The 13,357-nt window shown below is 41.1% G+C and overlaps 1 protein-coding gene across 1 annotated transcript in view; it reads left to right on the forward strand.

Moving 5' to 3' along the window:
- The first annotated feature begins 1,955 nt into the window (after positions 1-1,955).
- ADORA1 (adenosine A1 receptor) overlaps positions 1,956-13,357 on the forward strand; it is a 160,360-nt gene continuing 148,958 nt past the window's right edge. The window contains exon 1 of the mRNA XM_056558223.1: positions 1,956-2,214. The gene's annotated coding sequence lies outside the window, so the exon portion shown is untranslated. The remainder of the gene's footprint in view (positions 2,215-13,357) is intronic.

Here is a 13,357-nt window from a genome sequence, read left to right on the forward strand (position 1 = left end):
CTCTATATTACACTTTAATAGTTACCACCCTATACATCTAAAAACCTCTATCCCTTACAGCCAATTTCTTAGGCTTCGGCGTATTAATAAGAATGAAGAAATGTTCGATTTGCAAGCAGGCGAGCTATACGAAAGGCTCATTAATAGAGTTTACCCTCCTAATGTTTTGAACAAAGCCCTAGCAAGAGCAAAATCTAAAAATCGATCCTTCCTCCTAAAAAATAGAAAATACAGAGTCAACACATAAACTAAGGAAGAAAAGGATATTAATGAAAACAAGAATCGCATTGCATTTACTTTTCGCTACAGTCCAATGGCGAAAAAAATTAGCAAAATTATTAATAAACATTGGTATCTCATCCAAAACGACGCAGACCTACAAAAACATAACTTACAAAAACCACTAATATCGTTTAAAAAAAATGCAAAAGCATAGGAGACACACTTACAAGAAGCAAATTTTCAGATAAATATAAATCAGATAATTGGTTAAAAAACGCATCGCCGAGAGGAAATTTTAAATGCGGCTCTTGTAATTGGTGTACCTATTCACTTGCTACCAAAATCCTAAACCTAGGGGGCACGCAGATAACAATAAAAGATTGTATTTGTTGCAGAACGAATTGGCTAGTGTATGCCATTATCTGCTCGTGCGGCCGATTTTATATCGGGTGCACGACCAGAGCATTACAAATCCGATTCAGAGAACATGTATATTCTCTAAGAACCGGAAAAGGAGCCCCAAGGCTAATAGAACACCTCAAAGAAATACATAAAGGAGATCCCAAGCACCTTAAATTTTGCGGCATAGAAAAAATCTACCCTAAGGAAGGTATAGATAGAAAAAAATGGCTATTACAAAGGGAAGCTAAATGGATCTCCGCATGTAATGCTTTAGGTGATTTGGGTCTAAATGATAGGCGAGATCTAAGTATGTTCATATAAATTTTTCACCGCAACTATGTAGATTAAGAATGTTTTTAATATATTTGTATTGATTTTTATTTTTCTACATGGAACACGATCGAAATGTTCCGCCCCACTCACCTACGTCAGGAGAGGAAGAGGATATACACCTCCTCCTGACCAGGTGAAGGGCGTAGTCTGATGATACACCGGATGGTGTGAAACAATATTGTCACTACTTCTAGTTGGCGTCCTCACCCGACCTGACTGTTTTACCGTATGCACATGGAATTAAGAAAATAAAGAAGCTCATATCTACAGTGGTGAGTGCCTCATTCCTCTACTTGATATTTGATATTGCATGGACTATCATCCCTTTGAGTGCACCCCACAGAAGCTCATATTTGTCTCTCCCATGTACCATGACTGCACACTGGAAGTTTATTACAGCTTAAGCTAGGTAGTGCCGACACCTGTACCTGAACTCTTGAGAAAAGTAAATTAGTAGAGCCCTTTAATATGCAGTATCTCCTTTGTCAGATAACTAATAGTGTCTGCTCTTGGCATAGCATAGTTTACCAAATAAAATGTCATAAAAAAAAATCAAATATGAAAAGTATAGTAAATTCTCCACATATTCGTGGCGCATGCTATTGACTGGGCAGAGCAGCAGAAGGAGAACTTTATCCTGCCATGCACATGAGACGCTTATGAAAAATTAATTTTCTAGCCCTACATTTAGGTTATTGTATTGCTGCAGTATGCAATTTTCATAAGCATAATGCAGTAGAGCAGATTTATATCCCCTAGCAGAGTATTCATTTGGTGTTAGATTTCTGTACATGTGGCAGCCCTATACTATGTGATGGGAAATATCCCCACACCAAACCTGTGCTGTGTATTTCAAGTGCACAGCAAGATAATGGGTTAACAGAAAATATTTAGTAACCATGCCAATGTTTTGTAGATCCACTCCCTCCTGGTTTATGCAGGTTAAAACCCCCCTGTTTTGCAGGATACTACCCCTTTAAGCAAAGCTCTGGAGACTAGTAGTGAGGATCATGTGATTACTGATTGATTGCAACACTACTGGAAGCTGGTAAAAAGCAGCAATAGCAGAGTAAGCAGAGGTATAGGCAGGAGAGGAATGTGTGCCTTTTGGATGACACTCTACACTGCAGTGTGCATTGGACTGGGGGAGACACTGCAGCACCTCTTCAAGGGCAGCAGGAGGGATGCTCTGCAGTGGGAATAATGCACAGAATGCCAAGTATTGAGGATGTGCTGCTGGATTATCATACAGACATGGTAAGTATCTATTGAATGCTGTCTTTATGTATTGAGGCTATGCAAGGTATCCTAGACATGCAGTTGCTGTATGTGTTCAGTGTACAGAGCTGATCACTAGACTGTCATTGATGATGTGCACCCCTCAGATATAGAACGTTCTTCTGCCTCTCACCATAGAGGCTGGATTCTGAGAGCTCTAAACAGGACTGTAATAGGTATAAATGAATGAGTTGTATTCTGCTCCAGAAACTGTTACACAATGTCTTTACTTATGCTAAATATTTGTACTTTGTAGCACAATAGCAGTAAACACTGTCAGGAGCAGTAATAAATACTATACATATGGCAATGTAGAGGTAAAAAAAACAACAAAAAAGGAACAGACAGGTGTAGGAGTCCTGACAAAGGCTGAATGGAGGCAATGATGACCCCTGCTGACTGCATAGCACATGTGTGAACTATGCCATAATAGTCCTATATCTATGAATACAGTAGTCAGGGATAGCAGTGAGGTGGCAGAATGTGACAGCAAAAGATAACTCCTATCCTTATAGGATAATTGGTATTCTTACTGCTGTTTAGAGGGATAAGCAGCCGAGCTGGGGGCAATGACATCACCGCACCCAGTATAAATACTATACATACAAAACAACTATGTGGGAAGTATAAATTTATAACAAATAAAAAGCAAGAAAACTCTCTATATTTTCTTTCTTCTTTCCTACCATTCATTAACAATAGTGCACAAACAGACGTGACTTTGCGATATTATTGTCTTCAATATTACACTGCCAATGGCAGTGTTTTTCAACCAGGGCGCCTCCAGCTGTGGCAAAACTACAACTCCCAGCATGCCCAGACAGCCGAAGGCTGTCTGGGCATGCTGGGAGTTGTAGTTTTGCCACAGCTGGAGGCACCTTGGTTGGGAAACAATGGCCTATGGCTTTACTGTGTATATTGTAAATTGCAACAATGTATCATTGGCTAATGTCACATTTATTGAATAATTGCCTATAATTAGCAAAGTCATTCTATTTGCCTATAGAGAGGAAGGAAATAGGTACAGGTACAGTGCTTGTACAGTATCTATGCTGCTGCTCAGATGTGAAAACTGTCTCATTTTCTGCACTGTGTCCCTCCATATGTCCTTAAACTGTTTCCCAAATTAAGAGGTGTTTATGGTCACCAAAAATTCTAATCTGTCAATAGACATTACATACAGGTCAGAATTTCTAGATGTGACATGCCTTGCTTGCAGTAATAATTCACTGCCTTGTAATTAGTTGTGAATGGGAGCGGTTAGGAGAATTGAATGCATCTTACGATATGTTGGATTAAAATAGTATCAGAATGGCTATTACAGGTAGGACATGGAATGTATGTGCTACACAGGGATTTCTGTATTGACTCCAATCCCTTTAGCAATTCCAGTGACAATGTACAAAACATAAGCAGATCTGCGCAAATCGCTTTCAGCAATTATTGCAGAAACTGAATCTACGGAATCTTCTGGAGTCAAAGGAGTCTTGGTCACAGTTTAGCACATGCGCCGCTCAGTCATAATTACCCTTCTGTAACCTATACGTTACAGAAAGTAAAACAGGAACTGCCTATTGACTAATGTGTCTTGGGATGGTAATTACTATCTAGTAGTAGACAAGCACTCAAAAACCTAGAAGACGGTGAGTCCATTGATCGCTATAAACCTCAGTAAATGAGAAAGTTAAAGGTTTAAATGAACTGACGCCAGAAAGTTTAACAGATTTGTAAATGACAGACACAAATAAAAATGTGTGTGAAGCTCACAACCTAGTATCCGAGGTTAAATGCGGTTGATAAAATGAATTTAGAAGCAAAATTAGAACCACACCTCAAGGATACCACCCTTCTGGGAAAACAGTGAAAACGATGGTTTGAATAATGCAAAATTTTATTATAATACAATCATAAAATAAATTATGAAATACTCAATTAAAACATTTTGACAGAGCAATAGTACGTGTATTAATAACCATAGGGCCCTTATGATGTATATTAATAATGATAAATATAGCACTGCTGTTTTAAATGGTTGGCCGACTATCCGGAATATTCTTGTGATCCGGCAATTAGATATCTATTTATAAAGTCCTCTTTATAACTTGGACTGGGCTGCCCGTAGTCTTCGGAGAGATATTGGTGCTCACCGTGTTCGCTGGTCCCGTGCTGCGACGGGCCAAAGATGGTATGGATAGCAGTTGTAGATGGCAAGCGGTGGCTTGGCTGCACAATGTTGTCTTTAACTCGGTTTGGGAGCGGGGCTCCAGCAGGAGACTCCCACGCTGGAGGTCCGTAGCAGCGGCGTGCGGCTGTTGTGTTGGCGGACCCTCGCTGGCTTACTTCGGTCGAAATGCTCGTGGTGGTGGCAGCATGTGGAGCAGATGAATGCACCCGGTGAGCGAAAATCCTGGCTGGAGCAACAAGTCTGTGGGCGGCTGATATAAGTTGATAAGCCGGCTTTTGTATAAGCAGTGCGTCTTTGTATTGCTCTGTTCAAACAGAGTCTTGAGCCTAGACGCGTTTCAGGGTGCTTCAAATCGACCCCTTCCTCAGTAGGCAAATTTGTAGTTTGTAAATGACTTCTAATTAAAAATCTTAATCTTTCAGTACTTATTGGCGGCTTTATGCTACAGAGGAAATTCTTTTATTTTTGAATTTTTTTTTTGTCTTATCCACACTGCTCTCTGCTGACACCTGATGCCCGTATCAGGAACTGTCCAGATCTACATAGGTTTGCTATGGGGATTTTCTCCTTCTCTGGACAGTTCCTGATATGGCATCAGGTGTCAGCAGAGCGCACTGTGGACAAGACAAAAAAAAATTCAAAAAGAAAAGAATTTCCTCAGATGCTAATAAGCACTGGAAGGGCAAATATTTTTTTTAAAAGAAGTAATTTACAAATCTGTTTAACTTTCTGGCACCAGTCGATTTAAAATAAATAAATGTTTTCCACTGGAGTACCCCTTTTTAATAGAATGAAGAATTATATATAGATAATACATACACATACTGTGTTTTTTTTTTTTGTACTGAAAATGTAGCAAATTTTTCCCGTATTTTTTTTTCTAATCCACTGGTGCCAGAAAGTTAAACAGATTTGTAAACTATTTCTATTAAAAAATCTTAATCCTTCCAGTACTTATCAGCTGGTAGAGCTGGTATGCTCTAGAGGAAGTTGCGTAGTTATTTTCTGTCTGACCACATTGCTCTCTGCTGACACCTCTGTCCATGTCAGGAACTGTCCAGAGCAGGAGCAAATCCCCATACCAAACCTCTCCTGCTCTGGACAGTTCCTGACATGGACAGAGGTGTCAGCAGAGAGCACTGTGGTGAGACAGAAAAGAACTATACAACTTCCTCTGCAGTATACAGCCGCTGGTAAGTTCTGGAAGGGTTAAGATTTTTAATTAGAAGTAACTTGCAAATCTGTTTAAACTTTCTAGCACCAGTTGATTTAAAAAAAAAAATCCACTGGAGTACCCCTTTAACCCTTTAAGGACCCAGCCAATTTTCACTGTAGGACCCGGGCATTTTTTGCACAACTGACCTCTGTCACTTTAAGCATTAATAACTCTGGGATGCTTTTACGTTTCATTCTGATTCCGAGATAGTTTTTTCGTGACATATTCTACTTTAACATAGTGGTAAAATTTTGTGGTAACTTGCATCCTTTCTTGGTGAAAAATCCCAAAATTTGATGAAAAAATTGAAAATTTTGCATTTTTCTAACTTTGAAGCTCTCTGCTTGTAAGGAAAATGGATATCCCCCCCCAAAAAAAATTTAATTCACATTTCCAATGTCTACTTTATGTTTGCATCATAAAATTGATGTGTTTTTACTTTTGGAAGACACCAGAGGGCTTCAAAGTTCAGCAGCAATTTTCCAATTTTTCACAAAATTTTCAAACTCACTATTTTTCAGGGACCAGTTCAGGTTTGAAGTGGATTTGAAGGGTCTTCATATTAGAAATACCCCACAAATGACCCCATTATAAAAACTGCACCCCCCAAAGTATTCAAAATGACATTCAGTCAACATTTTAACCCTTTAGGTATTTCACAGGAATAGCAGCAAAGTGAAGAAGAAAATTCACAATCTTCATTTTTTACACTCGCATGTTCTTGTAAACCCAATTTTTGAATTTTTACAAGGGGTAAAAGGAGACAATTTATACTTATATTTGTATCCCAATTTCTCTCGAGTAAGCACATACCTCATATGTCTATGTAAATTGTTCGGCGGGCGCAGTAGAGGGCTCCGAAGCGAAGGAGTGTCAAGGGGATTTTGGAGAGTACGTTTTTCTGAAATGGTTTTTGGGGGGCATGTTGCATTTAGGAAGCCCCTATGGTGCCAGAACAGCAAAAAAATAAACACATGCCATACCATTTTGGAAACTAGACCCCTTGAGGAACGTAACAAGGAATTAAGTGAGCATTAATACCCCACAGGTGTTTCACAACTTTTGCATATGTAAAAAAAAAAAAAAAAAAAAATATTTCACTAAAATGTGTGTTTCCCCCCAAATTTCACATTTTTGCAAGGGTTAATAGCAGAAAATACCCCCCAAAATTTGTAACCCCATCTCTTCTGAGTATGGAGGAACCCCATAAGTTGACCTGAAGTGCACTATGGGCGAACTACAATGCTCAGAAGAGAAGGAGTCATATTTGGCTTTTTGAGAGCAAATTTTGCTCGGGGGGCATGTCGCATTTAGGAAGCCCCTATGGTGCCAGAACAGCAAAAAAAAAACACATGGCATACCATTTTGGAAACTAGACCCCTTGAGGAACGTAACAAGGAATAAAGTGAGCCATAATACCCCACAAGGGTTTCTCGACTTTTGCATATGTAAAAAAAAAAAACATTTTTTTTCACTAAAATGTGTGTTTAAATAGCAGAAAAGACCCCCCAAAATTTGTAAACCCATCTCTTCTGAGTATGGAAATACCCCATGTGTGGACATCAAGTGCTCTACTACAATGCTCAGAAGAGAAGGAGTGCCATTGAGCTTTTGGGAAAAAAATTGCTTGGAATGGAAGTCAGGGGCCATGTGCGTTTACAAAGCCCCCCGTGGTGCCAGAACAGTGGACCTTCCCCACATGTGACCCTATTTTGGAAACTACACCCCTCATAGAATTTAATAAGGGGTGCAGTGAGTATTTACACCCTACTGGCGTTTGACAGATCTTTGGAACAGTGGGCTGTGCAAATGAAAAATAAAATTTAAAATTTTCACGGACCACTGTTCCAAAAATCTGTCAGACACCTGTGGGGCGTAAATGCTCACTGTAGCCCTTATTACATTACGTGAGGGGTGTAGTTTGCAAAATGGGATCACATGTGGGTATTTATTTTTTTGCGTTTATGTCAGAACCGCTGTAAAATCAGCCACCCCTGTGCAAATCACCAATTTTGGCCTCAAATGTACATAGTGCGCTCTCACTCCTTGTTATGCTCCCGCAGAGCATTTTACGCCTAGATATGGGGTATTTCTGTACTCAGGAGAAATTTTGTTACAAATTTTGGGGGTCTTTTTTTCCTTTTAACGCTTGTGAAAATAAAAGCTATAGGGAAACACCAGCATGTTAGTGTAAATTTTTTTTATTTTTTTACACTAACAAGCTGGTGTAGCCCCAACTTTTCCTTTTCATAAGGGGTAAAAGGAAAAAAAGCCCCCCAAAATTTGTAGTGTAATTTCTCCCGAGTACGGAGATGCCCTAAACTGTTTCCTTGAAATACGACAGGGCTCCCAAGTGAGAGAGCTCCATGCGCATTTGAGGACCAAATTAGGGATCACATAGGGTGGACACATTGGGTGGATTCCCAAACAGGGTGCCTCCAGCTGTTGCTAAATTTCCAGCATGCCTGGACAGTCAGTGGCTGTCCGGAAATGCTGGGAGTTGTTGTTTTGCAACAGCTGGAGGCTCCATTTTGTAAACACTGCCATACAATACGGTTTTCATTTTTATTGGGGGGGGGGGGCAGGACAGTGTAAGGGGTGTATATGTAGTGTTTTACTCTTTATGTGTTAGTGTAGTGTTTTTAGGGTACATTCACACTGACGTGTTACGGTGAGTTTCCCGCTAGGAGTTTGAGCTGCGGCCCAAACTTGAAGCAGGAAACTTACTGTAAACCTGCCCGTGTGAGTGTACCCTGTACGTTCACATGGGGGGGCAATCCTCCAGCTGTTTTAAAACTACAACTCCCAGCATGTACTGACAGACCGTGCATGCTGGGAGTTGTACTTTTGCAACAGCTGGAGACACACTGGTTGGAAAACCTTCAGTTAGGTTCTGTTACCTAACTCAGTATTTTCCAACCAGTCTGCCTCCAACTGTTGAAAAACTACAACTCCCAGCATGTACTGATCGCCGAAGGGCATGCTGGGAGATGTAGTTATGCAATAGCTGGAGGTACGCAACTACAACTTCCAGCATGCCGAGACAGCTGATTGCTGTTTGGACATGCTGGGATTTGCAGTTTGGCAACATCTGGAGGGCTACAGTTTTAGAGAACACTGCAAAGTGATCTCTAAACTGTGGTCCTCCAGCTGTTGCAAAACTACAATTCCCAGCATGCCCTGACAGCAAACAGTTGTTTGGGCATGCTAGAAGTTGTAGTTTTGCAAGATCTGGAGGGCTACAGTTTAGGGACCACTATATAGTGGTCTCAAACTGTAGCCCTCCAGCTGTTGCAAAACTACATATTCCAGCATGCCCAAACAGCTGTCTGGGCATGCTGGGAGTTGTAGTTTTGCAACATCTGGAGGGCTACAGTTAGAGACCACTGTATAATGGTCTCAAACTGTACCCTCCAGATGTTGCTAGGCAACTCACCAGCTTCTGTCGGATCCAGCCGCACGTCATCGCCGTCGCCCGCAGCCTCCTTCGGCGCCGGTCCCCGTCGTTTCCCCGTCCTGCCCCGCCTATTGTGGGAGGGCAGGATGGGGAAAACGAAAGTTAACCCCCCCCCCCCCGATCTACTATTGGTGGTCGCGTCTAGACCACCAATAGCAGGGATAGGATGGGTGGCACCCGTGCCACCTCACTCCTATCGCTTCATGGGGATCCTGGGTATCTTAGACACCTGCGATCCCCCTTACATTCCGGGTCACCGGGTCACTATAGACCCGTAATGACCCGGAATCGCGCAAATCGCAAGTGTGAATTTACTTGCGATTTGCCGCGATCGCCGACATGGGGGGGGTCTGATGACCCCCCTGGGCATTTGCACGGGATGCCTGCTGAATGATTTCAGCAGGCATCCCGGTCCGATCTCCGCCCGGCGGGGACCGGAACTGCCCGTGACGTAACTGTACGTCATGGGTCCTTAAGACCCAGGGTGTCGGGACGTAGCGTTACAACATGGGTCCTGAACGGGTTAAGGATAAGGGCTACACGACTACTTTGATGACCACATGGCCAAAGAGCGCTAAGTTGTGTTTCATTACAACACACAAGACGCCACAACCATCCACTATCATGGAGTCTGACACATCAATCTTTGGTTGAGTGACCTGTGTCACAGCAAATATCACCATGTAGCTGTATCCTCAAGTGTATTCATACATGGTGGACTTTCTGTGTACCCTCTCCACAGCAAATCCACAATTTGTGTTTTGATGCAGAAAACTGTGGGAAGGGGGGGGGGATTGGGGGGAGAAATCTTCAGCACAAAATACAAATATGGATTTTTTTTTTTCTATTAGCCAATGAAGACATTTATTTTGCATTGTGTAGAACAGCCTGTCACAACTGTCTTTTATGCCTAGCCTTCCCCTTGAAATCCGAACAGTATGCGGTGCTTTCATTCATTTATTCTTCCTTCAGTTCACTTCTTTTTGGCACACTCATTTATGTAAAGGATCTTTGTGATTGAACACTGCAATCTATTTAAAAGGAGAACCTTCAATTACCTAAATTATTTCTTGGATTGTTCTGGAGCTCATCTGTTTTGGAGTGACGTACAGGTCTAAACCATTAGTCGGTGCCATGATTGATGAGACTGGTAAAATAAAATTGGTATACGACCCAAGATCTTAGAATGTAACTTGTTTTCCCAGTTTTAGCAATGGCAAAAAAAGTAGTTTGGCATTGCAGACACCTAGCCTTTTGGTTTACATTGATGACTATGACAGTTCTTGTTTGAGTGGTCTTCACTTACATAAAAAGACATATGATAATCTTTCCGAATAATTCTGGAAATGGCATTGTAGGCCTCTATGTTCTGCTCTACAGGTTTACAATAGAATCTCCCATTCCAAAGCCACATCTAATTTTTGCGTGCACACTACTTGTTTTTATTACATCTCTTTAAGTGAGGTACATGGACTTAGCGGTCATACAACAAATAAGCAACAGTTTCTTGCGCAACAAGAACAAACACAATGTGAGAAATGTATAATTGCCTTTAGAGCTTTTTTTGCCTACACTGGGTGCTTGAAATGTCTAAGCACTTCTATGTGCAACTTTTTTTAAAACAACTTAAAACGTGCAAATGATCTTTCAAAGTCAATTACAGTTTTTACTTTGCACTGTAAAGGATTTATTAAGTGTAAATGTCGCAAACTTCTCCAAAACACCACAAATTTACAGCAGCCCAGACCTGGCTCACAAAACTGCCTTTGAGAGAACTTCTAAAAAGCTGGATATTTTTGGAGCAACTGCGACTTTTTGTGCAAAAAGTGGCAGAGGAGAGGAGGAATTGAACAAAATGGTGTTCTGAAGTGATTTATAGTTTTTTCGTTTGTGCGTCAAATTTATCAGCCCCTATGGGGGCTATAAGGAGAAGCTTGAGTGCAAAGAACCCTTTAGAGATGGCGATGCGGCTTCCAAAGAAATGAAGAGGATGGACTGGATATATTTAAAAAGGTTCACAGTGGAACCACTTTTATTAGATCAAAGAAAAAAAAATAGGGGGATGACGCGTTTCGGGAGGTGCCCTCCCTTCCTCAGATCAGGATGCTTACAGTTAGTCAAGGGAACATATATACACTGTACATAAAAAAAAACGCCAAAGTGCAGGTTAGGGGGCGTGGCTTTGTGACATCATACAGGTTAACATACTCAATTATCAGTATATACAATATAAACAGTTGATTCACAAATTGTGTGCATATAGACCAAGAAAACATATACAGATACACTTAGGTAGTTATTATATTCCTACAAGATTCATTTATTAGTGTGTACGTGGAACGCAGGGCCGGACTTGCACGCCTGTCAGTAAGAGCGAGCAGGCGGCAGCTTCGGGATGCCTCCCGGCACCTGGTTGTTATAGACGTGTTGCTATGCGTGGCGATCACGTGACCGCGCATAGCCAATAGACTCCAGCGTTGATCGCAGATGTAAACAATGTGATCCACGCTGTCGCATCATAGCGGAGTTCGCAGCCGCTGTAGTGCAGTGACTGAGAGCTTCTGGACGTCCTGGGTCAGGGGACGAAGCATCAGTGGTATTGAGTAATCATAACAGGGGATGAGGGTACCTGTGTGAGCGGTATTGGGTGTCCATATATGGCACCGGCTCATAAAATAATAGGTGAATGACACTGGCTCATCAAAGTATTAATAGGTGGGGGAGATAGAAGGTAGGGGAATATATAAAAGGTTCATTAAATTAAAGGGCAGTGCGGGCAACATATTAAATGGGCCATGCAGTCATGACATAAATGGGTGAACACTGGGTGGGTGAGCAAATCAGAACAGGGGATACATTATGTACATTGTTATACATGTTCACTATAAATAAATATGAAATAACAATAAATAGAAGAATAATGAGTATACATACAATATTATAAGTGCCATATATCAAGTAAAAACACAGAAGGGGGTAATAAAATGATTACACATAAAACCCATAGGGGGTGATAAGCAATTTAAATTCCAAGTAAATGTCCTAGAATAAAAACTACTAAAACCTAAAATAGCACCTATATACATATAACCCTTAATAGTAGAGAATATATATATATATATATATATATATATAATATACATATACATATGTGTGTGTGTGTATAATGTGGATGGGTTTGTATTTCATGACTAGGATCACAGTGAGCACTCTATAAGTTCATTAAGACCGGATGGAATCAAGATTTTAATTCATAGATCCAGTAATTCTCACGTCTGCGGAGGGTATTAAACCGCTGAGGATTATCCTTGGGTATACTTTTAATTGGGGTCACAGTAATACATTTGAAATCCTGTTGGTGATATTGGGTTAGGTGCCTGGATACACTGTGTAGTGTAAAGCCGTTTTCTGTATTGTCTCTCTGCTTTGTGATCCTTTCGCGCAGACACCTAACCGTTCAGACCACATATTGGGTCCCACAGGCACAGTCCAGCAGATACACTACGTATTGCGTGGAGCAGTTAAGAAGGGTGTTAATATGAAAGGTCTCACCAGTTTTCCTAGAGACGAAGGATTTAGCACGGTGATTAATATTGGAACAGCATTTACAACGCACATGGCCACATCTAGATACTCCATTGATAGATAGGAAGATGGTGTTAGAAGGAGTTTTGGTTTTCAGTCTGCTGGGTGCTATGATGTTGCGTAGTGTCCTCTCCCTCCAGAATGTAATGCCGGGTCTATTGGGAAGGGATTCTCGCAGGAAGGGGTCACTAAGAACAATGGGCCAGTGCTTCTGAAGGATCTCCTGGATAGTGTTGCTCGCGAATATTCGCAATTCGAATATTATTCGCGAATATCGCATATTCGCAAATTCGCGAATATAGCGCTATATATTCGTAATTACGAATATTCGTTTTTTTTTTTTTTTTTTTTCACAGTACACATCACAGTGATCATCCCTCTCTGCTTCCAGCTTGTGTGGTGTAAAGAAGGCTCTAATACTACTGTGTGAGACTGGCGTGCGAATTTTCGCATATGCGAACATTTATATGGGCTAATTTTCGCATATGCGAATTTTCGAAAAAAACACGGGGATATTACGAATATGCGAATATTCGCGAATATATGACGAATATTCGTCCATATATTCGCGAATATTCGCGAATTCGAATATGGCCTATGCCGCTCAACACTACTCCTGGATTTGCATGTGTTCGCTAGTGTAAGTGGTAATGAAATTGGTGGTCCACTTATTGTCCGA

The sequence above is a fragment of the Hyla sarda genome, chromosome 2, assembly GCF_029499605.1.
Source record: "Hyla sarda isolate aHylSar1 chromosome 2, aHylSar1.hap1, whole genome shotgun sequence".
NCBI lineage: Eukaryota > Metazoa > Chordata > Amphibia > Anura > Hylidae > Hyla > Hyla sarda.